The sequence below is a fragment of the Castor canadensis genome, chromosome 2, assembly GCF_047511655.1.
Source record: "Castor canadensis chromosome 2, mCasCan1.hap1v2, whole genome shotgun sequence".
In the NCBI taxonomy this organism is placed as follows: domain Eukaryota; kingdom Metazoa; phylum Chordata; class Mammalia; order Rodentia; family Castoridae; genus Castor; species Castor canadensis.
Genome location: NC_133387.1, coordinates 92,318,347 through 92,341,558, shown reverse-complemented (window position 1 = coordinate 92,341,558; position 23,212 = coordinate 92,318,347). Strand labels below are relative to the sequence as shown.

Genomic DNA, 23,212 nt, shown 5'->3' with positions numbered 1-23,212 from the left:
CTTAAATACATGTGTCACTAAAAGGAGTAGTATCTAAGGAGGCTATTTATTTCACAAAAGAACCAGTTTATTCATGTCTGAAGCTGTCCCAGATCCCTAGGAAAAGTTGTCTGGTACCTCCTCCACAGCTATACCACTTTGAATGTTTACCTCCCATATGCATCTTCAAAAATGTTATTTAGTGATTTATTCTTGTGTTTCCTCTTTAATATAGTTTGGATATGGTCTGACTGTCCCCCTAGGCTACATGTGTTGAAATTTAGTCTTTACTGTGAGGTATTAAGAGGGTGGAAACTTAATCTGACTGTGGTCAGATAAACCTTTGGGAGGTGTTAGGATTAGGTCAAGTACTTGAGGTGAAGCCCCATGATTGAATCCTGGTGGTTTTAAAAGGAGAGAGAAAGATTTCAGAAGTGTCCATGTGGGTTCTTTGTCTCTTGCCTGTGATATCCTGCACCACCTCAGGACTCTTCCAGCAAGAAGGCCATCACTGGATGTGTTACTACACAGTAAAATAGACATCTTTTCTTTATAACATTACTATAGGTGTTTCATTATGGTAGTACAAAACAGACTATACAGACCTATACTACCAACTCTTAAATTGCAGGGATGGTGTTTTATTCACTTAATCAATAGTATTTATTGAGCACCTGTTATCTGCCAGGAACATGGCTGTGTCTCGTCAAATAAGAAACAGGATAGATTAGGCTCTCACCTCACTAAACATTTATTCTAATTAAAGGAGACTGACAAAGACAAAAAGATAGTTACAATTCATCACAAAGGCTACAAAAAATAATTTGCTGAGTTGAATCACAAGGAAGGCTTGGGGAGAGCTTAGATACTCAGGTGACCAAGGACGATGGCAAATCAAAGGATGAGAAAAACTTGTTATGATGTGAGAAAGAAAACACTCCAGGTGGAGGTATCAAGGTCACTCTCCTTTGAGGTGAGGCCGGTGTGGTTCAGGGAGACCAGCACTGCCTTGTCTACAGTGTGGTAGTGCAGGAAGCTGTTCAGGGTTTAGGATCTGAGAGGGGCCAGGCTGGACCAGAGTGAGCCATAGAAGCTCAACTGGTGTTTGAGGGGGAGACTGAGAGAGAACAAAGAACACAAGGAGGGGCAGGCATTTAGGAAACCAATGAAACAAAGAAAATTTGGAACGAGGGAAGAAAAAAGGGATAAAGGAAAAGTACACACAATCACTGTTTTATTGATGCAGATGTAGTAATAGTTACAAATTGTGGAGGAGGAAGAGCTCAGTATAGGGTCAGTTGTTTCAAACAAAAGGAGTAGGATTTGAATAAAAATGCACTTCAACTGTTTTCTGCACAAACACCATACTAGCAGCATGTGACTACACACACACACACACCCCTGCACATATCAACTGTTTCCACTTGGGGATTTTCTTTTCAAAACAATATTCTTACCCAGACATATTCATGACATAAGAAGTGGACGAGCTCACCTTCTCCTCCCTTGACACACACAGGCAGTTTCACTGCCTTTAGCATCATCCCAGCAGTTGATGAACTCTCCCATTCTGTGGGATTTTTCAACCATTTGCAACATGTGACTGCATGGATCATTAGGCATCGAACATTATCATGAACACAGCTTTGCTGTTCTTGGGATTTATGAAAAAAAATGCTTCCTGGCCATCTACTTAGGTGACACATGTTACGGCTTGCTTGGTTTCTGTCTGAGAAAGCTGACTGGAAATTCCAACTAAATCCCTTTTCCCGCCAAGCAGGGAAGGGCCATTTGTAGAGACCTTGACAGCCTGTTCTCTTTCCAGGGTCTATCATAAAGAATCTTATTACATGTTGGGCCCAAATCACCCTCTTTCTTTTATGGGAACCCTTTCTGGCTGTACCAAAAAAGGGATGGTATTTTCCATTACCATCAGTCAGCAAATCTCATTTCTTTTTTAAAAAATGTGTATCTGAGACAGCCAGATCAAGGAGTAAATCTGAATCTCTTGATCATGGGGAAACAGCTGAAGAAAACAGCAAGACAGAACATAAAGAGAAGACAGGAGACAGGTAGTTTTCAGCCAGCTCCCCACTCCAGGCTCCCAGTGAGCACATTCTGTTGTATTTCACATTAACATTCTATTAACATTTCATGAGCACATCAATATTTAATGAGGATATGATCCGCATACAAGGTAGATAGAATTACTGCAACCAATAAATGTTCGGGAAACATTTTCAAGGCACAGTTTATTAGCTGGCACTAAATTAAGTGGTAATTTAAGTAATCAATATGTAAATCTGCTTGGAGAAGCCCTGCTCTTTACTTTTTAATGTACCATCTATCTTCTCATATTTACCTACCCAAAGAAAAATAAATCCTCCTTTCTGGCCGATTTCTGTAGTCAAGGCAGACACAAATATTTAGAGTTACTTGTTTCATATTAAGGTCAATATTCTTACAGGGATACTTTAGAAAAGAGTATGATTATGAATATTACTAATTAGAAATTACTATAGTGAACGAGCTTTCTTAAACTAGGCAGTAGCTTTTATTTTTTAAACACACGGCTAGATCTATGGGTCTACCCCTGTTAATATTCTTTTATTACATGTTTACCTGAGACAGTTAGGAAAGCTTTATTTGAAAGTATTGATGCATGCTTTCTATCTTTATTTTCTCCTTAGTCTTCAATTTTAAGAGGAAACATACTAGGACAGAAGCCACAATGAAGGAAACACTAAAACTTGCTATTATCACTCATCTTAGGATATACCAAAAGAAGTTGTAACCATCCGCCTGCTTTATAAAATAAGAACGCTGGGTGCCTATGTGATAGGAAGTATATTTTGTAAAATTCATTATCGTTTATAGAATGTTTACATATTCCCTATCAACTGATCCACACATGCCCATAAGATTGATAAGGCAGATACTATTACTATTCTCTCAAAAATGTTGAAACAAAAGGAATAGGTGACTGCTCAGTTCATAGAGTTAGCCTATGTAAGGACTTGAATTTTTAGTCTTAGCTGGGTTTGATGGTTCATGCCTGTAATCCCAGCACTTGGGAAGGTAGGGCAGGAGGATCATCAGTTAGAAGCCAGACTGGGCTCATAGTGACACCCTGTCTCAAAAAAATTTTTTTGAAGTCTTCCATCATCAATTCTTTTACTGTTCCCTTTCAGGTTACAAATTGGCTTTACATTCTTATTGCCACGAAAGTGAGTAGATTCAGCCTGTGCAGGCTTAGGAACTTCTTTCAATTTCTTGTCTCACTGAAGGAGGACTGTAAGTTCCAGCCCCCTATAAACAAACTGTAACGTACTCTTTCATCTCATTTAGCACCTAAGGATGAGTTACCAAGATCCTCAGGGTGAATAACCAAAGTTGCTGTGGAGTGTTCCCATAGGCTTCATTTCCATAAATTTGGACTCCCCTCAGAATACTCAATGCATAATGCTCCCTGTTCTTCTCTAGTTGGGCAGATCAGCAAGCCACTCGGCTTGGGCTTGACCATTAAATGCTGAGTACTCTCCGGTATCTGTCCCTTCTCTGGCTGAAAGTGTTGATCTCTCGGACGTTGTTAAAAGTGATGCACTGATTGTCCCATTTCATACACACTGACACATGGCAGAAACACTACACTATCCCACTTTACAGGTAGGGAGATAGGCAAAGAGATATTGTGTAATTTGACTGAGGTCTCACAGCACAGAAGTCAATAAACCTAGCACAGGAATGTAGGTTGCCTGACCATGCACATACATTTTTAGTTACTGATTCTTACTGAAACGCAAGGGGCAAAATAGTGATGAAGTTTTGATCAGAAAAGGCCTTAATATGATAACAGAGGAGTGGACAGCAGTGTGGCTCCAGGCAGAAAATAATTTCCTAGACTGACTTCTAACAAAGTCTACTTTCTGATGACATTCATATTTTCCCTCAGTTTTCTCATGTAAAAATGGGGAGAAGAATGTCTACCACAAAGGACTGTAAAGATTAAGTGAAAATAAAAATGAGACTGAAGACTGCCTCCATGGCTCAGTCACCAAAAACACTGGATGATGGAGACATATGATACCCATGTTGCTATAAAACTATATGAACTCTTGTTCTACAATGCTATCATTTGTGTTTCAGAAATATTCTTATCGGTCTAGGGCAAAGCTGTTGGAAAAACACAACAGAAAGGAAAACACAATTGCTGTACAGATTATTAATTGCTTTTTGGCAAAGTAAAGATTCAGGTGGAATAAATTTAATTTCTGACTTAGATGGTTCTCTTGAAGGTTTTTGTCTTTATTTCTTTTTTTAGGGGGAACAGTAGAAGAGTTTGAGCTCAGGGTCTTGTGTGTGCTAGGCAGGTTCACTTGAGCCACTCCTTATCCCTTTTTGCTTTAGTTATTTTTTTTAGCTAAGGTATTACGCTTTTGCCTGGCAGTGGTCTTGGACTACAATCCTCCTATCTTTACCTCCCAAATAACTGGAATTACAGGTATGAGCCACCATGCCTAGCCTTCTTGAATTTCTTTAGCATATCTTTAGAACAGTAGTTATCAAACTTTTATGTGCATCAGAATCCACTGCGGGGCTTATTAAATATACACACACAACTGAGCAGGTCGCCTAAGGTTTGATTTAGTAGGCCTAGGGTGGAACTCAAGAAGATAAGCAACTCAGTAAAGCAAATTTCTCTGAGACACTGCAGGAGACTGAGGAAGGGAGTATTAAAAAGCCATTTAAGAGAATATTTATTTTTAGTAGTATAATCTTTAAAAAAGAAAAAAAGCAAATCCCTCACCTTGCCAGAGCCTTAATTGGCTATTTAGAGAGGCAGCTATGCATAGTATGCCTAGAGGTGCAGGGCTTTGACAGTGTGTGTGAGGCCAAGCAGCTGAGATGGGCTCTTGGAAGTTAGAAACAACCGAGATAAGTGTGTGACTGTAACTGACTGCCTGACTGCTGGGAAGGAACATTCAGAGCAGTCTGCAAAAATTCTAGGAGCTGTTTCCAAAGAACAATGCATCCCAGACAAAGGAGAATAATTTATAAGAGGTCAGAATGGTGAAAAAACAAAAGTAGAAAATGCACACGGGGAACTGAGATAAATAACAATCTGGACAAAGACGAATAAAACCCAGCTAATGAGGTAAAATGCTTCTTGAATAAAATTAGGCAATTCCACATACCAAGGCATAATAAAGGCCATAAATATAAAATGGCAAGAAATTGACTGGGTAATGGTGTAGTAATTAAAGCCTGGAGGTTCATAATAGAACTCGAATTGAACATTAATCAACCAAAAAGAAACGCTGCCTGCACTTTGATATAGTGCAACAAAGCTGGACGTGGGGAACACACCAGCAATCAAAGCCCCATTCTGCTGAAAGGCCTTCCCTTTGAACATCAAGTTGGGTAGCACTGGGAGGGAAAGGGACTAAATAATGACAGGGACAACTTGTCTTTGTGCCTGTACAGTGAGCCCAAAATCACTGAGGGAAGCCAGGAATCAGCCTGTTGACTATTCTAAGGTCAGTGGGTAGTGGATGCCTTTGCCTAGCAGACGACTGCATCAATAACGTTGAGCTGGAAGACCTCCTCTCTCTGGCTAGTATATGTGTTCCCAGGCCCAAGGATGGGTGCAGGTGTAATGAGCACCTGTAGGCATCACTACAGTTTCATTGATTTTAAAACAGTGGTCCTCTAACTTAAACTTGCATTTGAACCCTCTAGAAGCTTATGGAAACACAAAACGTTGGGCTCCACCCAAGAATTGTACTTCTAATAAGTTCCCAAGTAATGTAAAAACTGATAGGTTAGTACTATACTTTGGAGTCCACTGATTTAAAGGTATTCCATGTCGTGCTGCCAATGTAGTCAGTGGTAGAGCACAGACCTAGCACGCATGAGGCCCTGGGTTTGATCCCCAGCACCATAATTCCAAATCTATCCTCCCAGTTTCCATCATAAGCCAGCCTCTTATTTTTAAAGACATGTAGAGCAATAAACATAGAGGAAAAAAAGCAACAGATCTGGTTTTTGCTTTCTTCTGTGACTTCATTAATGAGTTGAGAGCCTTACAAAGAGTGTAGATAGGTGGCTGTCAGGGGCTTGGGAGAAGGAGAAACAGGAGCAGTTACTTAAGGTGTATGAGATTTCCTTTAGGAGAACTAGTCTTGGAACTAGGTACTGGTTGTATAACATTGTAAGTGTACTAAGTGCTGATGACTAGTTCATTTTAAAATGGTTGATTTTAGCCTGGGCGCAATGGTTCATACTTGTAATCTTAGCTATGCGGAAAGCTGAGATAGAAGAACTGCAATTCATGGCTAGCCCAGGCAACCCCATTGCAGACAACAGGCAGGGCACATGGTGGTTTTACACCTATAATAGTTGCTATTTGGGAGGCAGAGGTAGGAAGATCCGGGTACAAAACTGGCTCTGGGCAAAAACCCTATCTAAAAAATAACTAAATACAAAGGACTGGAGGTATGGCTCAAGTGGTAGAGCTGCTGCCTAGCAAGTACAAGACCCTGAGTCCAAACCCCATTACTGCCAAAAAAAAAAAAAAAAAAAAAAAAGAAGAAGAAGAAGAAAAAAGAAAAATGGTAATACATCTCAAAGGATTGCCATAGGCAAAGACTCCAGTGTTTAGCTCATTTGGTCCTAACAAGCCACAGAAGAAAGATTGCATTTCACTGAGGACGAAACCATACCTCAGAGCTTAAGTTACCTTGCTGGCTGTTAGGACTGACCAGAAATGGCTCTGATGACAGTCCGACAGGAGCCCAAGGGTGAGGCCCTGGGTGTGGGGGGCTAAGAGTGAAAGCCTTGCCATGTCCTGTGGATTCACCTGATGGGGAGTCCCCACTGCACAATGCACAAATGAAAACCACACATACGTCCTTGCCTTTTTGTTGTTGTTTTAATGTTTTGCTTTGGTTTTTGGTAGTACTGGAGTTTGAACTCAGGGCCTTGCACTTGCTAGGTAAGCATACTACCACTTGAGCCATGTCCCTTTTGGTTTTAGTTATTTTTTCAAATAATGTCTTGCATTTATATCCAGGTCACACTGGACCTCTAATCCTCCTATTTATACTTCGTTCCTAGCTGGTATAACAGGTGCATATCAGAACAGCCAGCTTTTCATTGGTTGAGATGGAGTCTCACAAACATTTTGTCTGGGCTGGCCTCAAATCATAATCCTCCCAATCTTTGTCTCTCACACTCATGAACCACCCCACCTGGCCTACATTTATTATTGAAAGCTTATTTAAAATTATTTCAGAGACATTTATTTAATGTCCTAGACCCAACACACTTTACAGCATTCACAGATCAGCTGGAGATCTTGCTAAAATACAGATTCTCATTCAGTTGGTATGTGGTGGGACCCAAGGCCCCACATTTCAAACTCCCAAGTGATGCTTGTGCTGCAAGTCCAAGGCCTGTGTTCCGAAAAGCAGTGTTCCTTCCCAATCTACCCAAGCCCTATGCCTCCCCACATCCCTACAATGAATGCATCACTCTTTTATTCACTCACTTGACAAATATTTTTAAGCATTTACTATTGCTACATACTAAAAAAAAGTGCATGAGCAAAATGACATTTTGAGGTGTCAGAAATCTATTTGGCAGATATAAGGATGATGGTGTCTGTAGGGTAGACACCTCTCTGATGCACTTCTATAGTGTTTGCATTGTTTACAAGGAGGTGTCACTGTGTAGTTAGGGTGCACATGGGATGCAGTGGGCAGGCAGGGTTGCCTCATGGATAGGTGGAGCCCTGAGTTCAGTCTTGAGTAGAAGGAAGGATTGCCGGCCTCTCTCCTAAGGCAGCTGTTTAACATTCCAAACCTGAGTGAGTGAGGGAATGCAATAAAGATTAATTACAACTGGGAACTGGATGCTGAATGAAGGTAAAGGAGACCCTCTGCATCTTGGACAATACTAGCAATAAATCCCAAGATCACAGGGCAGAATTTTGACTTGCTTAATATTGCATTGCTGAATACAAATGCCTCCCGTCTCCGTCACCAGATGCAAAGACATCGAGGTGTGTTTGGCTTTGTCTTACAGTCACTGTTGGATGAAAAATGAAGGTTGACATTTCTCAAGCCTGGTTTCATACTGAGAAATTGTCACCAGTGTTAACAATTATGGACATCTTAAAGCAAAGTTACCTTCCATATATACTGTCAAGAGACATAGGTGGATACCACTTGCTTTTCTAAATAAATACCTTCCAGGAGAGCTGGGGTGGGGTAGGGGAAGAATTAGTCTAAGTCAGCTCCCATGTCACTTTCTAGTTTAGCTTATGGATTTAGAAATTCACTCTGACTTGGGAGGGACAGAAAGCTAAGGAGAGAACTATTTCACATCACCCTCTTCTGGACAAATAACAAATCAGTCATTTCAGAAACGTGTTCAAATGGAAAATAGGAATCTTCTGGTTTGCATATACTAAGTTAGCTATAATAGGAAAGTTATTGACTAAAACCCCATAAAGAAAATTGACCATAAGTTGTTTGACTTGAACATAAAACCATGTGAAAAGGAAATATATGCTTCTGTGGAATCTAGCTTTTTAAGTGGATTTCATCTTATTACATCTCATTCTGTGTAAGAATTCCAAATCCTGGCTACTTCTGCTAAAGGAAGGACACCACAATGGGGCAGGCAAGGACCAGATGTACCCACCCGTCCCCTCTGGCACCCGTCCAATTTTCCTTTTCCTTCAGATCCAATTCAAATGTCGACTTTTCTCTAATACTGTATGTAATCCCAATAAAATCCTATAATCCTTAAGGCCTTTTTATTTCTCTTCCTATAGCAATTCTCACTTTCTGTGAGTACATTACCCAGCTTGTGGTGAAGTATGTGGGGCTTTCTTTTCCTGACGAGGTCAAGCCCTAGGCAAGAGGAGCTGTGGTTTTCTCATCTGTGCATCTCTAATACTGCAGCACAGTGATGCACACAAAAGGTACTCACTAATGGAATCATTACTGAGTAAGTAAATGAACAGCAGAGGAAGCATTTAGTTGGCTTCTAGTTGGGTTGGCCAGGTCTCGGAGTCAATATCTCTGTTCTTTATAGGAAGTCCCCCTACACAAAATTCCAAACACCATTTCTGTCCATTCAGATGCATCTCAAGCACAGTGAGGCACAAACAGCTTCCTACCCTCTATCACCCACAGTCCCCATTCTATTCCACCCCTGGTTGAGCAAGGGCTTAAACCAGGTTTCCCGTCCTCCTGTCTCACTTTTCAGGGTGAGGCTTCCTTAGTGCCCAGACTGATTTGTAGTTCCTACAGAGAACCTGAGCTCTGGAGGAAAACACACTTGGAACCCATCAGCATCAATTGCAAGTGGTCAGTATGCCCCCAGAGACAATGTGGCTGTGTGAAGGACAAACTCCATAGCACTGCAAAGGCTCAGTCAGGGAAACTGCAATCAACCTTCTTTGTATATTGTAAAGAAATAAACATTCACAGAACTTTGGAATGTGTGAAAACCCGTCCTTAGTTGTGTGTTTATGGAAAACAGTTGGCAAGCATTGCTGCAAATGCTTCCTGTAAGTGCTGTGAGTGAGAACCAGCAGGAAAGTGCATGGGATGATGGGGGGAGCCAATTCCTATGGCAAAGGAATGTCCCCTATCACACACCCTGATTGCTGCCTCCCCTTCACCATGTGGGCTCCACAAAAGAAGCCCCAGAAATCCAGGTGGGTAAGGTTGGGGGAGACCCAGTGTGCAAAGGGACCTTCAGAGCTTGTCTTGCCAGGGAGTACAGACTGAAACCTGGGTGATAAGTCTCCAATGGGATGCTCTCCTCTCCATATATACAGGCAAGCACATCTGTTCCAAGTCCGCTTTCCCAGCTGGACACACACCCTGGACTCCCCCTTGTTCTCCCTGCCTGAAGACCGGCCTGTCTCTCTGTTAACTCTAAGGTGCTATCAGGTGAAAAGTGAAAAATGAGAAACACATACCTCAAATTATTTCTTTCAAGAAAGACAAGTGGGGACATGCCTCTATAATGGATAAAAATCTTGGGAGGTAGGAACAGAGAGGCAAGGAGGGTGCAGCAGGCCAAAGCATGCAAGGCTGTGGTTTTCCCGGGAAGCGACGGTGACCAGCTCAAAACTGCCCTTTACAACAAACCCAGCCTCCTTCTTTCTACCACATGAGACACAGGCTGGTGCCACAGAGAGATGGCTGTTCTTGGTTCCCTGCCAGTCCACAGAATAATCAGCACAAGGGTTGAAATATCAGGGAGAGTGATCTCACAGTCTTATATACCAAAAGAGCTTCACTTTTTTCTGCATTCCAGAATCCTTAAAACACACACACACACACACACACACAAATCCAGTATGTTCACACCTGCCAAGGTGAAGAAATCCAGCTGCCAGGCTGCGCTTCTATTTACACAGGTAAATAGAAGAGCTCTGTGTCCCTCCCTCTCAGTCTCATCCCCAAAACCCCACCTCCCAAGCCCCTCACATGTCCACTTTACCACAGTGTAATTATAAACACCTTTCATCAGAAATCCATATATTGCATCACCAAGTTATTTCCTTTAAGTACATTTCTGGATATGGAATGGTTAAGTTCAAAGATATCCACAGTTTTGCTATTTAAAATATGTTGATAAGCCATCATGTAAGAAACTTGTGTTATTTCATACTCCTCAAAGCAATGTTGGAGAATGTCCTGTGAAGTAATTCCACCAGCTCGTTTGCACTTAGGATGGGTAAGAAATCCTGTGCATCGTGGAGATTGTCCTAAGATGGGCACAGGAGTGAGCGGGGACACAGAGCTCTTCTAGTCAGTCCCATTGTTCAGGCTCCTCCCAGCCACAACCTGGCTGTAGCTACTCCAGTCCTGAAAGAGCCAGGATTCCTTTTCCGGGAACCAGGTATGTGCTTCCACAGCTGGGGTGGCAGTTAGGATGGGAGTTTACTTGAAGGATTTGGGGGTCAGAATTCCTACATGAACTGCATACAAAGGAACTCGCAGTAGCTTGTCAGTTACTTCATCCACTCTCCCCACACCACTCTTCACCAGGATCAGAGGCCCCTGGAGCCCATGGGGCCACTCTCTTCCTGCCCAGGACCATTTTTGTCAGAGTTTGTGCCCTGGACACATGACTCACCCACCCATCAAACCGATGGGCTCCTGAAGCCAACCCTGCCATGGCTTCAGAATTCACCTTATTGCTAGGAAGAACATGTGAGACAGGCAGAAGTCGAATACGGTTACAAGCTCTACAGGGGTGGAAAAAGCTGCGTGCCCAAGAGGCCAAAAAGGGGGTATGTCAACTTTCAACAAATCTTCAAGTCAAAGACTTTTGGCAGCTCGACATAAGTCATTTTGGGAATGTTTGGCCAATGCTGCGTACAATAAATAGATTTTTCAAAGCTTATTTATTCATGCATTACTGAGTTAAATGAGAAGTACAGAAAGTCACCACCAGAACTGCCTGCACCCAAAATCCAACTTTGACATTTGCTATCCATTGTGATTAGAACCAAGTTTCCGAACTTCTCTGAGCCTCACTATCCTCGTCTACAAAATAGTATCTCCGCTAGAGAATGGCTGTGACAAACTCAAGATGGTAATGCACACGAGTGTCCGTAACGCCTCATGGTGCATACTCACCATGTACAAAACAGTACAGCTTTTTTTTTTGGTTCTTGCCATCTACAAAGCCCCAAGCTACCAGGTTATCAACAGAATTGACACTACTGCCAATATAGTTAACTAAACTTTGGTCTTCTTTGTTATTAGTTTACACAGAATTCACGTCTACCCTTGTACATATCCTCACGGATTACATGAGGCTCAATACCAATGTTTCTCAAACCTTGACCATTTGATGGGCTCACCTGCTCATAAAGGCAGATTCTTTCTGGGTTAAGCTTCCATTATGATTCTTTGGCACATGTCACTTATGTCCATAAAAATTTTCAGAAGGGAAAGAGGTAACAATGGTCAGGGATTCAGTATATCAAATCTTTCATCATTAATTTATTGAACAATTTAAATGGTCTAATGATAGATGGTCAGGGCACAGGGCAAATGAGATAAAGTCCTTGCTCAAAAATTTCATGTTTGAGAACTATAATGATCAAATAATAAAACATGATTATGTAATTCCCAACTAAGTAGTGCTATTAAAGGGTCACAAAAACAAACTCACTGAAAGAGAAGCCTGCAGGATGACGAACAGGATTAAGTGTGCAAAGAGGAGTGGAGAAAGGAAGGGTTGAGTCAGTGGGAACATCATGTACAAAGGTCCTGTGGCACAAGAGCATCACCACTGGAGAAGTAATGGGTCAGCCAGGCTGGCTTCCCTGATCATGGTATTTGCAAATTTATATGTCTTAGATTCTAAAAGCCTCCAGTGATCAAGACCCTTGCTACAGAACAGTATTTAATAAACTAGTGCTGGTATATATGCTACTAAGATTATTTCAATTGGTTTATAAAATGCAAGAAAAATATTGTCTATTCTTTACAGTTTATGCAAAATTTTAGAATCCTGGATTTTACCAGTGTAGGGGAAAAGTTGATAAAATGAAGGTCAGTGTAAAAATAGAACTACCTGGCAGCATCAAGTATTCCTGGATACACCAGGTGTGTCGCACAGATCCTAAGTGGGAAACTATCCTTAAGGATTACAATGGGATACTTGGGAACATTACCGCCTATATTTTATAACACCAATACAAAAGGCATTCTGATTTGGGAGACAGGTTGCTAATACTGGCTGGCCTCTGGTCACATGAATACAACTTGAAATGAAAGTCAGCAGTGATTCACTCCAGGATGTGCCTTGGCATATCTGGAGCAGGCCACTTTAGGCACAGCAATAGAGCAGCTAATCTGGTTCCCATGCCAGGACAGATAAAGGCCAGACCTGCAGCTCTAGCCAAGGAGGTTGCACTTTATTCCAGATGGAAAGCTATTTCTATGGCTTGCTTCCTTGGGGTGAATTCCACCAGAAGGTGGAGCACCAGAACTTTCTTTTTTTTTTTTTTTTTGCTCTTGTAGTTTTTTTTTTATTTATTTATATGTGCATACAACGTTTGGGTCATTTCTCCCCCCTCCCCCACCCCCTCTTTTACCACCCACCCCACCCCCTTCTTCTCCCCCCAACCCCTTCGATACCCAGCAGAAACTATTTTGCCCTTATCTCTAATTTTGTTGAAGAGAGAGTATAAGCAATAATAGGAAGGATCAAGGGTTTTTGCTAGTTGAGATAAGGATAGCTATACAGGGAGTTGACTCGCATTGATTTCCTGTGCGTGTGTGTTACCTTCTAGGTTAATTCTTCTTGATCTAACCTTTTCTCTAGTTCTTGATCCCCTTCTCCTATTGGCCTCAGTTGCTTTTAAGGTATCTGCTTTAGTTTCTCTGCGTTGAGGGCAACAAATGCTACCTGGTTTTTTAGGTGTCTTACCTATTCTCACCCCTCCCTTGTGTGCTCTCGCTTTTATCATGTGCTCATAGTCCAATCCCATTGTTGTGTTTGCCCTTGATCTAATGTCCGCATATGAGGGAGAACATACGATTTTTGGTCTTTTGGGCCAGGCTAACCTCACTCAGAATTATGTTTTCCAATTCCATCCATTTACTAGCAAATGATAACATTTTGTTCTAACAGGGTCCTGTCTCTCACATTCTTCAGGCACTCATTTAAAAAACATGTGCTGAGTCTTCTGCTTCTGCTGCCAGTCTGGGCACTGGGCACAAGATATTCCACACCCTCACCAGGCTTCCAGGCTAGTGAGGGTGACCAGGAAATGAACAGAATGATAAATATTGAGATTGAGAATGAAAAAAATGCATTAAACTTGGGGAAAAACTAAGGAAGTAAGGTGAACAGAAAGCAAAGAGATGAAATCACTAATGTCTACTTGGTTGTGCAGAAAGGCAGCTCTGAGAGCAAAGGAAGTGAGTGAGGTGAACCACATGGCTACCCAGGGGTCAGATTCATAGGACATAAAGCAAGCAACTGCCCAGAGGCCACAGTGCACATGGTATGGTCAAGATCAACAAGATGCTATGGATTGAATTGTTTTCCCCCAAACTCATATCTAGAATCCCTAAACTTCAATACCTCAGCATGTGACTATATTTGGAGATAAGACCTTCAAAGAAACAATTAAGTTAAATGAGGCTGTTGGGGCACTAACTCAAGACAAATGGCCTCCTTACAAGACCAGACACCTGGGGTGTGAGTTCACAGAGGATGACCACACAAAGGGCAGCTGCAGTAAGGGAGGTTCTATCTTGTTCCAGATGGAGGGCAGAAAGAGGACAGTCATCTTTAAGACAAGAAGAGAGACCTCAAAAGAAACCACATCTGCCAGCACTTTGATCTTGGACTTCCAGCTTTAAGATCTGTGAGAAAATAAATTTCTGTGTTTAAACCACCCTGCCTGTGGTTATGTTGTCATGACAGCTCCCGTTGGTGTGATTATTAGAGGTGAGCATGAGAGGTAAAGAAGACAAAGAGACAAAGATAGAGAGGTAGAATATTGGAGAGTCTCTGGGCCATGGCAAAGGCTCTGAATTTTACTCTGTGTTACATAGGAACAGCTGAGGGGTGGGGACACAGAAAGACATGATCTACACTAGTTTTGGGAGAATCAATCTGGTATCTTAACATTCCAACTACTCTGTTGAAAACAGGTAAGGGGAGGAAAGGAGGAGGCAAGAGAACCAATTAGTAGGTTGTTACAATATTACAGGACAGAGATTTGATATGCCATATTATTTTAATGGTGGTATATGTGGGGAGTGGAGTTGTGGAAATATTTTGAAGGCAGAGTCAGTAAGACCAATAAGACCTGCTAATGGATGGTTGTTGCTAACAGTCTTAACAGAAGGAAGAGTAATTCTGAGCCAGAAATTTTAGCCACTGGGAAGATCTATCAAGACAGCCTATATTCAGTGTCATGAAACATCTAATCAGAAAACCCTGAGTAGGTTTAGCAAAGCTTAACCCCTGAGGAAGAAAGAGCTATTGCTAGAAGGATCTTAGCAAAACTATTGAATAAGGGATTTGAGCTATGTTAGAAAGATATGAAATTAATATTCAGTCTAAGCTTCCACCTTAGGAAATTAGAAAAAGAACAATAAGCTAAATCCAAAATAAGCAAAATAAGGAAAAAAAACTGGAGAAGAAACCTATGAAATTGAAAACAAGAACAATATAGAAAAATCAATGAAATCAAAAGCTGATTCTTTGAAAAGATCCATAAAAATGAAAACCCTCTATCTAGGCAAACTAAGACTAGAAGAAAAGACTAATTACTAGTATTAAAAATGAAAAAGGAAGCAATATTACAGATTCCATGGACACAGTTAAGGAACTTTATGAATAACTATGCTCATACAATTGGTAACTTAGATGACACAGACTAGTTCCTTGAAAGACATAATCTACCAAAACTCATTCAAGTAGAAATCAATAATTGGTTCATACCCACTGAAGGAATTGAGTTAATAATGAATAACCTCCCAAATCATAAAGCATCAGGCCCAGATGGTTTCACTGGTGAATTTTACCAAACACTTAATGATAACAATTCCTTGTAGTCTGTTCCAGAAGACAGAAGAAGAAGGAGCCCTTCCTAGCCTATTTTATGAGACTAGCATTATGCTAATACCAAAAGTAAACACATTCCAAGAAACTCTAGACCAACAGTTCTTTTGAACACGGTAACAACTTTCCATGAAATAGTATCAAAAGTAATCCAGTTACAGATAAAAAGAATTGTATACCATAATGAGGTGAGATTTATTCCTAACGTGCAAGTCTTTTTGACACTTGAAAATCAATTGATGCAGTCTGTTTTATTTATAGATTCAAAATATAATAATAGCAATAGGAACTGCAAAAACATTGGACAAAATCAAGCACTTGTTCATGATAAAACTCAGGAAAACAGAGGGAAATTTTTCAATTTGGTAAAGAATGACCTGGGTGCCTGTGGCTCATGCCTGCAATCCTAGCTACTCAGGAGATGGTGATCAGGAGGATCGAGGTTTGAAGCCAGCCCAGGCAAATAGTTTGCTAGACCTTATCTCAAAAAACAGGGCTGGCTGAGTGGCTCAAGGTGTAGGTCCTACAAAACACCAACAACTAACATCATACTTAAAGGTCAGACACTTGACTCTGTCTCTAACACTGACATCAAAGAAGGATGTGCCCTTCTCACCATTCCTATTCAATCCCTTATTATAAGTCCTAGATAATGCAGTAAGTTAGGAAAATAAGGGACTGGGAAAGAAGAAATAAATCTATCTTTATTCACAGATGACATGATTGTCTATGTAGAAAATTCCAAAAAATGAACATAAAAACTCCTGGAACTGAGAAGCAGTTATGGGCTGCAGGATGCTGGATTATCAACTTTCACACATGCACTGCACAAATGGAAAAGCTGATAAGAGAGGAAAGTGTGTGGGAGAGGACATGAATGGGACTCTGTACTTTCTGCTTAATTTGTCTATAAAATTAAAACATGAAGTGTATTAATGAAAAAATTAATAAGGTAAGAAGTCCACAACCCCTTTTAACCTGGAGACAGGGGACTCCGAGAAGTCTTTCCCTCTCAAAGGAATGGGCAGAAGCAAGCTGCTGCTCTGTGAACTCCTGCAGAACAGAACAGAACAGAACAGATGCAATGGCAAACCCTGGCACAGCAGTTGGGGAGCTCTACAGTTGAGGCAGAAAACTGCTTAAGGTAGAAACTTGATCAATTACAGCAGAAAGGAGGGCTCCGCACAAAGCAGAACTCCATAAATACTTATTTAACTAGCACAGCAGGACATAAAAATGGACACTGTAAACTAAATGCAGGAGAATTGGTTTGAAGAAGTTAAGAGTCACATTGTACTTGGGTTTATAATATGCTCACTGCATTAGTTCATTATAAAGCTGGATTTCATTTTTAACTCTACCAATCCATCACTGATTTAATTAAAGCCAATGTTTGGTGGGGGTGGTTTGTATGCTGGGGATAGAATCCAGGGCCTTGTACATGCTAAACACACAAGCTACCACTGAGCTACTCCCTGAGCCCCTCCTACTGTGTTTTAAAGTTTAAATAACCACAAGACTCTTCAGTGAAGCTAAGTAAAAAATTCTGAACCTAATTCCCAGCTTGGGCTGGTAGCATGAAAGACTTGAGAGAACTACCTAGTTTTAGACCTGCTTCAGATTTCAGACACTCAATGCAGAGCTCCTGGAAGACGGTGGGAACAGTGGGTTGCAGGTGATTCAAGGGCAGCACACACCCTGTCACTCACGGTGTGTTGATGTGTGTGGAGGCTGCCCTCCCCCCCAGGATCAGAGGAGCCTTCTGAAATAAAACCAAGCCCATGTTCAATAATGATCTCATCCTGAGGCCTCAAGCGTTCCATTCAAATCCTTGTCTGTAGAAGTCAGAAATTGTGCCTTCCAGCTCAATTAGAAAATCTAATCACATATATTTACACTCTCAAGGGGTCCCGATTGTTTGGCAGTAACAGCTTGGTTATTCACAATCAATGAAATTAATGCTGCTATTTTTAAAGCACGAAAAAAAAAACTGTACATAAAAACAAGCCTTCAAGCTGTGGTCTTTGGTCAAAGAAAGAATAAAAATAAAAGCCAGAAATAAACTGTTTAAATAAATTATTAGACAAATAATCATTTTAAAAGTCTTAGTAAGGCTAGGCCATGGGATCCTTATTATTCTAAACTAAATCTTTGCTCCGTATCACCTAGAAGGAAAATGTCACTCAAGTAAAAAAGGTTCCTTTACACAAAACTGTGTGTTTAAGTGGCAACATATAATTTTATTTAAAAAAAAAATTAGGAGCACTAGCTGCTGAAGCTGTTCCAGGGACAAGGGGAGGGGAAGATCTGTCAGTACCATGGGAACAAGAAATGATATGCCACAAAGCCGCATTCCAATCATTTGCTTCATAGTTAAGTTTAATTACACATTACACACTGTCCTGTAATTATGCCACTTGGGAAACTACCAATTTCCCCCTTGAAATGTTAAAAGTTCCTTAATTTACTCTGAAGACTCAGTATCACCTCCACCAGCACCCTGTCTTAGTGTAGACAGGCTACTCAGCTCCTGCCTTCTCTCAGTGCAGGTTGGTGTTCAGCAAGGTCCCATTCCTGGTCTGCCACATGGTATGGAAGATGTTTGGAGTCCCCAGAACACAGGCACAGTGAATTTACTGTAAGATCAGAGGATTTTTTTTGTCTTTAAAATTTACAACAGGAGAAACTGAGAAGCATACCTCTCTCTTTTCCTCAGCCTCAGGAGGTTGGAATCACAGCCCTCCATTCTTAGCAAGGGAATGAACATCAAGGGTGAGATGAAGCCCTGGTCTCTGGGAGGGACAACAAGGATGGGGAGATAGCAAACATGCTTACAAACCCACAGGAGACTACACATCCATCCAGCACTATTCTGTGGACTTGCCCAGGGAAGAGTAAATTAAAACCATTTGAAGACCTGTTAGATTCTGGCAATGTGCTCTGAACATCACAAATGCCTACACAGCAACAGTGTTTGAGCCACTGTCTCAAATACTACTGTCAAGTACCAGGCAGACAACTAGAACACAAGAAACAGAATAAACAGAATATAATGAGTGCAGGGTTCCTCTTAATTGGAGAGGGAGTGTATGCCCTGCCTCCAGGCAATTCAAATTCTGTTGTCTTTAAAGAATAGAGTAAAACACATCTGTAAGATTCATTTGAACTGTTTCTGCAACCTCTATATGCATCTATAAGAACCAAAAAGGCACTGGCAGAGACAGTGGACATAGACAGTGGACATAGTGTTCAGGATGGAACATTAAACTCTGGCACTCTCTTAGCTGTGTGGCCTTGGGTAAACCACTTAATTTCTGTGTGTCAGGAAATACTAACAGCTTTCTTGCCTGCAAAATGGAAATACTAACAGTGTCAGTTGTAGAATGGTGTGGTGAGAAGTGAAAGAAAGTGTTCAGTATAGTTGTTTCCTCAAAGCAAGTTCCAAATGCATGTTTGCTACTATAATTGTGCTTATGCTCTCTGACACTGAGGGAGAAGAGTTTCTCCAAATGGCTTTGAACTTGAAGTGGGAGTCAACAAACAGTAGAGATGTGCAGACTGGAGGAAGAGGACACAAAGATGGCCTATCTCCCCATGTCTGGGTACAGTGACAGGATGATCACAAATAATGTATCTTCAGTACTCAAAATACAGTGAGGACTCAAAAGATGGTAGTTATTCCCACACTAGACTATGTAGAGGACATTTTTGGAGGCTTCTGCCTCAAGAACTGGCATTCAAATATTATATGCTCATATATGAAAATGGAAAAATGAGACCTGTTCAAACTATTCCAAGAATGGGAATGAGGGGAGGGCGGAATAAAGGAGAATGATGGAGGGGGTGAATTCAACTATGATATATTGTAAGAACTTTTGAAATGTCACAATGTTCCCACAATACAATAATAATAATAACAATAAAATAATAACAATATTAATAATAATAAAAGATCCAGGTTTCCCCTGCCCCAGCCTTGTGTAAGGGTCTAACCAGTATTTCTACCCACTAATCTTTAAAAAGTTTTCCTCATAAGGAGGAAAAACTCACTTCATGGTTTTGAAACAGCACAGACAAATTTTAAAGTTTTCATCTGCGGGGGAAAAAAGAACAGCTCTAATGAAAGAACCTTGATAAAAAATCTTTCTGAAGCAGAAATATCTATCTTTTCCATAGTCTCATTTACTTGACATAGTACAAATGTATCTATTCGGATTTGCTATAATATTGGAAGCATATATATACCTTGGCTTACAATTGTGGGAAACTATTGTAGTTAATCTTATCCTTAAAGGCACTTTTCTGTGTTCCCCCCCACCCCAGGAAATTCATTATCTTCAATTAGTCACCCAGTATACCAAGATATTATAAGTGGATGAAATGTTGGTCATAAATTATGGGGGATGATGGAGTAAGAATTGCAGGGTACGTCACCAAATTGCATACATTAATTATTTGAATTGTTTGTGTTCACCAATTATACCTCAATAAAGAAAGAATTGCAGGGTCTGTAAAGAACAAGTGGTTCTCAGGATGTACTTTCCATACTGTTCCTGGAAGGCTTCAAATTTTATAAATTCTGCTGAGGAACAGCTTTGTTTGGGTAAGACTTTATAAATCAGTTGGGTAGCAGCTTCATTAAGGAAACCTTTATTTATGATGTAGCACCACAGGAAAGAAAACAGAGTAAAGGGTCAGATCTGCACTATCCCACATTGCCCAGCCCCAGAATATTGTCCTGGGAACTAGTGCCACTGTGTCAGAGGGGAAGGAAGCAAGACCTGAGTGGCTCTGATGAAACAATATGACAGTTTACAAATTAAAATTAATGAAATATTTATCTGTTCAATACACTGCAAAAAAATTACAAAGAAATATCCAGTAAAAAAAAAAAAAAACTGACCATACTGGGGATTTAAACTCAAGGATGCATTTGCCAGGCATGTGCTCTTAACATTTGAGCCTTTGCCCCCCAACTCTTGTTGCTTTAGTTTGTATTGAGTTAGGAGCTCAAATTTTTCCCCTTACTGGCCTAGACCACAATCCTATTTGCACCTTCTGCATGTAGCTGGGATGACAGACACCTGCCACTATGCCAAGTTCTTATTACTTAAGATGGTGCCTCTCTGTTTGCCCAGGCTGTTCTCATGATCTTGATCCCTGTCTCCCGAGTAGTAAGGATTACAGGCATGAGGCAGCATACCTGGCTTCAAGTAATTTTTCATAACTTGTTTTAGGTCACATCTAAAAATCCAAAAGGAATCAAAGAATCCCCACAAATAAAAACAATTACTGTCTTCCCTGCTTGCTTTTCGATTTCTGCTGTATAAGAGTGCAGTCTGTCTTTCTTCTTGGCCACTACATCATTGTGCAAGTGCTTGGTAGGTGTTTAATATTTCCTGAATGAGTGAGTCAATGAATGAAATGAGAAAGGGACTTTTCTTCCTTTAGTTAGATGCTTTTTTAGCATCTAAGAAGATGGACTATTTTTGTTTTCTCTGTATTTTTTTTTATCTTCTGACAAAGATACAAGCAATACAAAAAACATCTCATTTGCATGCATCTGGCTTTCATTGTGGCACATTAAAAGTTCATCTGATTTTTTTAGGGTCTGAGATTACTGCACAGCATGCTTCTGTCTGGCTGTAATGTCAAGAGGGAGCCAGACAACTGGCGATAGGTTCTGAATGTCTCAGTTATTTCTGCATGTTATTTCTTATGTCACTAGTCTGAAACTAAAGAGGCAGCTCCTGAAATCTGGGAAGCTCTGCAATGATCCTCCACTGGGCTCGTTTATTACTTAAAATCACATTGTTCAGGTGTCAATCAAATATTTGGTAATATGATAATTTAAAGGAAAGAGACAGTCTACTCTTCAAAGTATTTCTAACCTAATAAAGGTGACTGGATATTGTATATAAGTTCTGAAATAAAAGAGAGGGGAGATGAAGACTTTTTCGTTAGAAGCTTCTTCCTGGCTGGGCTAGATTTAGGAAGATCACAAGTGCATACAAACCTTTGTCTGGTGGTCCTATCAAGTTCCCAGGCTTTCTACTCATTCTCTTAGACTCTATCCCCTTTCCTTCAATGTTAAGAAGGACAGCACTGGTACCCATCACATCCAAACCCAGGGACAGGAGGCTATAGAATTGGAAATAACTTGAGATTTACACTCAAAGATGGAAGTTCAAATTGCACCTGTGTGCTGTTCCTCTGACACAGTGGAACTCTGCAACTGTCTAAGTCCTCAGTTCTTGAATCCAGAAAATGGTGACAACAGTGCTTATCTCCTAGGTTTCCGGAAGATTGAGCTAACCTATGCTTGTTACCTAACCGCACTAGGCATCTGTTTTCAAATGAGAAAATGAGTATAGCACAAAGCATTACTGCAATCATCCTTTCTGTTAGGAGCAAGATACTTAAAATGCTTAAAATCTTTGTTAAGTATTTTTTACTGTTCCTGTTTTGTCCTGGCTCAGGCATTCATACATTTGAGAGCCTTGGGTTTCCTTGCCACTACTTGCTGCTTTGTGGCTGAACGTTGGCTCCCACAATGGCAAGGTCCTAAGGCAAAAGAAAATCATGTCATTTGGGTTTTTTTGGGTTTTTTGGCAGTGTGTAGTGAATAAAAGGCCATGAAGACCACAAATTCCCTGTTTCCAAAGAAGTTACTAAGCTTCTTTCTTCCAATGGAACGGCCATTTCAAGGGTTGGGGGCAGGGTGGAGCAGAGAAAGCAAAACCAACAAACACATTATACTCAGTTCTGTCCCATTATCCTGTCTCTGAAATACTGACAGCAGGATAAGGAGAGTGAGCAAGGGCCTGTCCCCACCCGCCTCCTCGCAGAGCGAACCTAGTACTGCTCGCTTGGTGGGGAAACTGGGGGATGGAGCATCTCATGAAAAAACAAAGAACAATTATGCGCAGGGTAAATAAGACTCAGCAATCTGCAATCATGAGATATCTCCAGATTTTACTACACGCACAGTGGGATGTCTTGCAATTCCTCCTCACGTTCTGTGCCCGTCCAAGTGTGGGGTGATTCGAGTATGTCCACTGCTTTCATTAGTGCACAGTTACAACAGTTTATTCAACTATTTCATTTGAAGTCATTCATCCCCCATCAAAAAACTCATGTGCAAAAATATACCTTTATATCTGTTATGAGGAACAAAGGCTGTGATTTTCAGATGATTTTTTTTAAGAAGATCATTGACAAGATACCAATTAGATAAAACTAAAGAAATTCTTTACTTGCTTAATTAACGTGAAGTTATCGACAGTGTTAGGCACTGTGCCAGGGGCTAGGAATATAAGTGAACTTTGGGGCTGCTCAGGTGGAGTTTATTTTAATCAATTAGAGGAGACAGAGGTAAATACATGTAAAGTTATAAAAGGTTATCAGAATTAAATTGTGTGTACTAGGTGCACAGAAAGCTGACAAAACACACCCAGGCAGAGGGCCCGGAAGTCTTCTGTAGAGAGGAGTCTTGCTCAGGGATGTTCAGCATGCATGTGGTGGGGGAGGAGTACTGGGCAGAAGGAGGAGTGTGAGCAAAGACCCAACAGTGGGGACCTGGCTAGCTTGTGGCTAGCTTGTGGCCTGC

The 23,212-nt window shown here is 40.9% G+C and overlaps 1 protein-coding gene across 9 annotated transcripts in view; it reads right to left on the bottom strand.

Annotated features, from left to right (window-relative positions):
* Positions 1 to 23,212, bottom strand: part of Elmo1 (engulfment and cell motility 1) — a 532,930-nt gene that overhangs the window by 241,101 nt on the left and 268,617 nt on the right. The gene's annotated exons all lie outside the window — the stretch shown is intronic.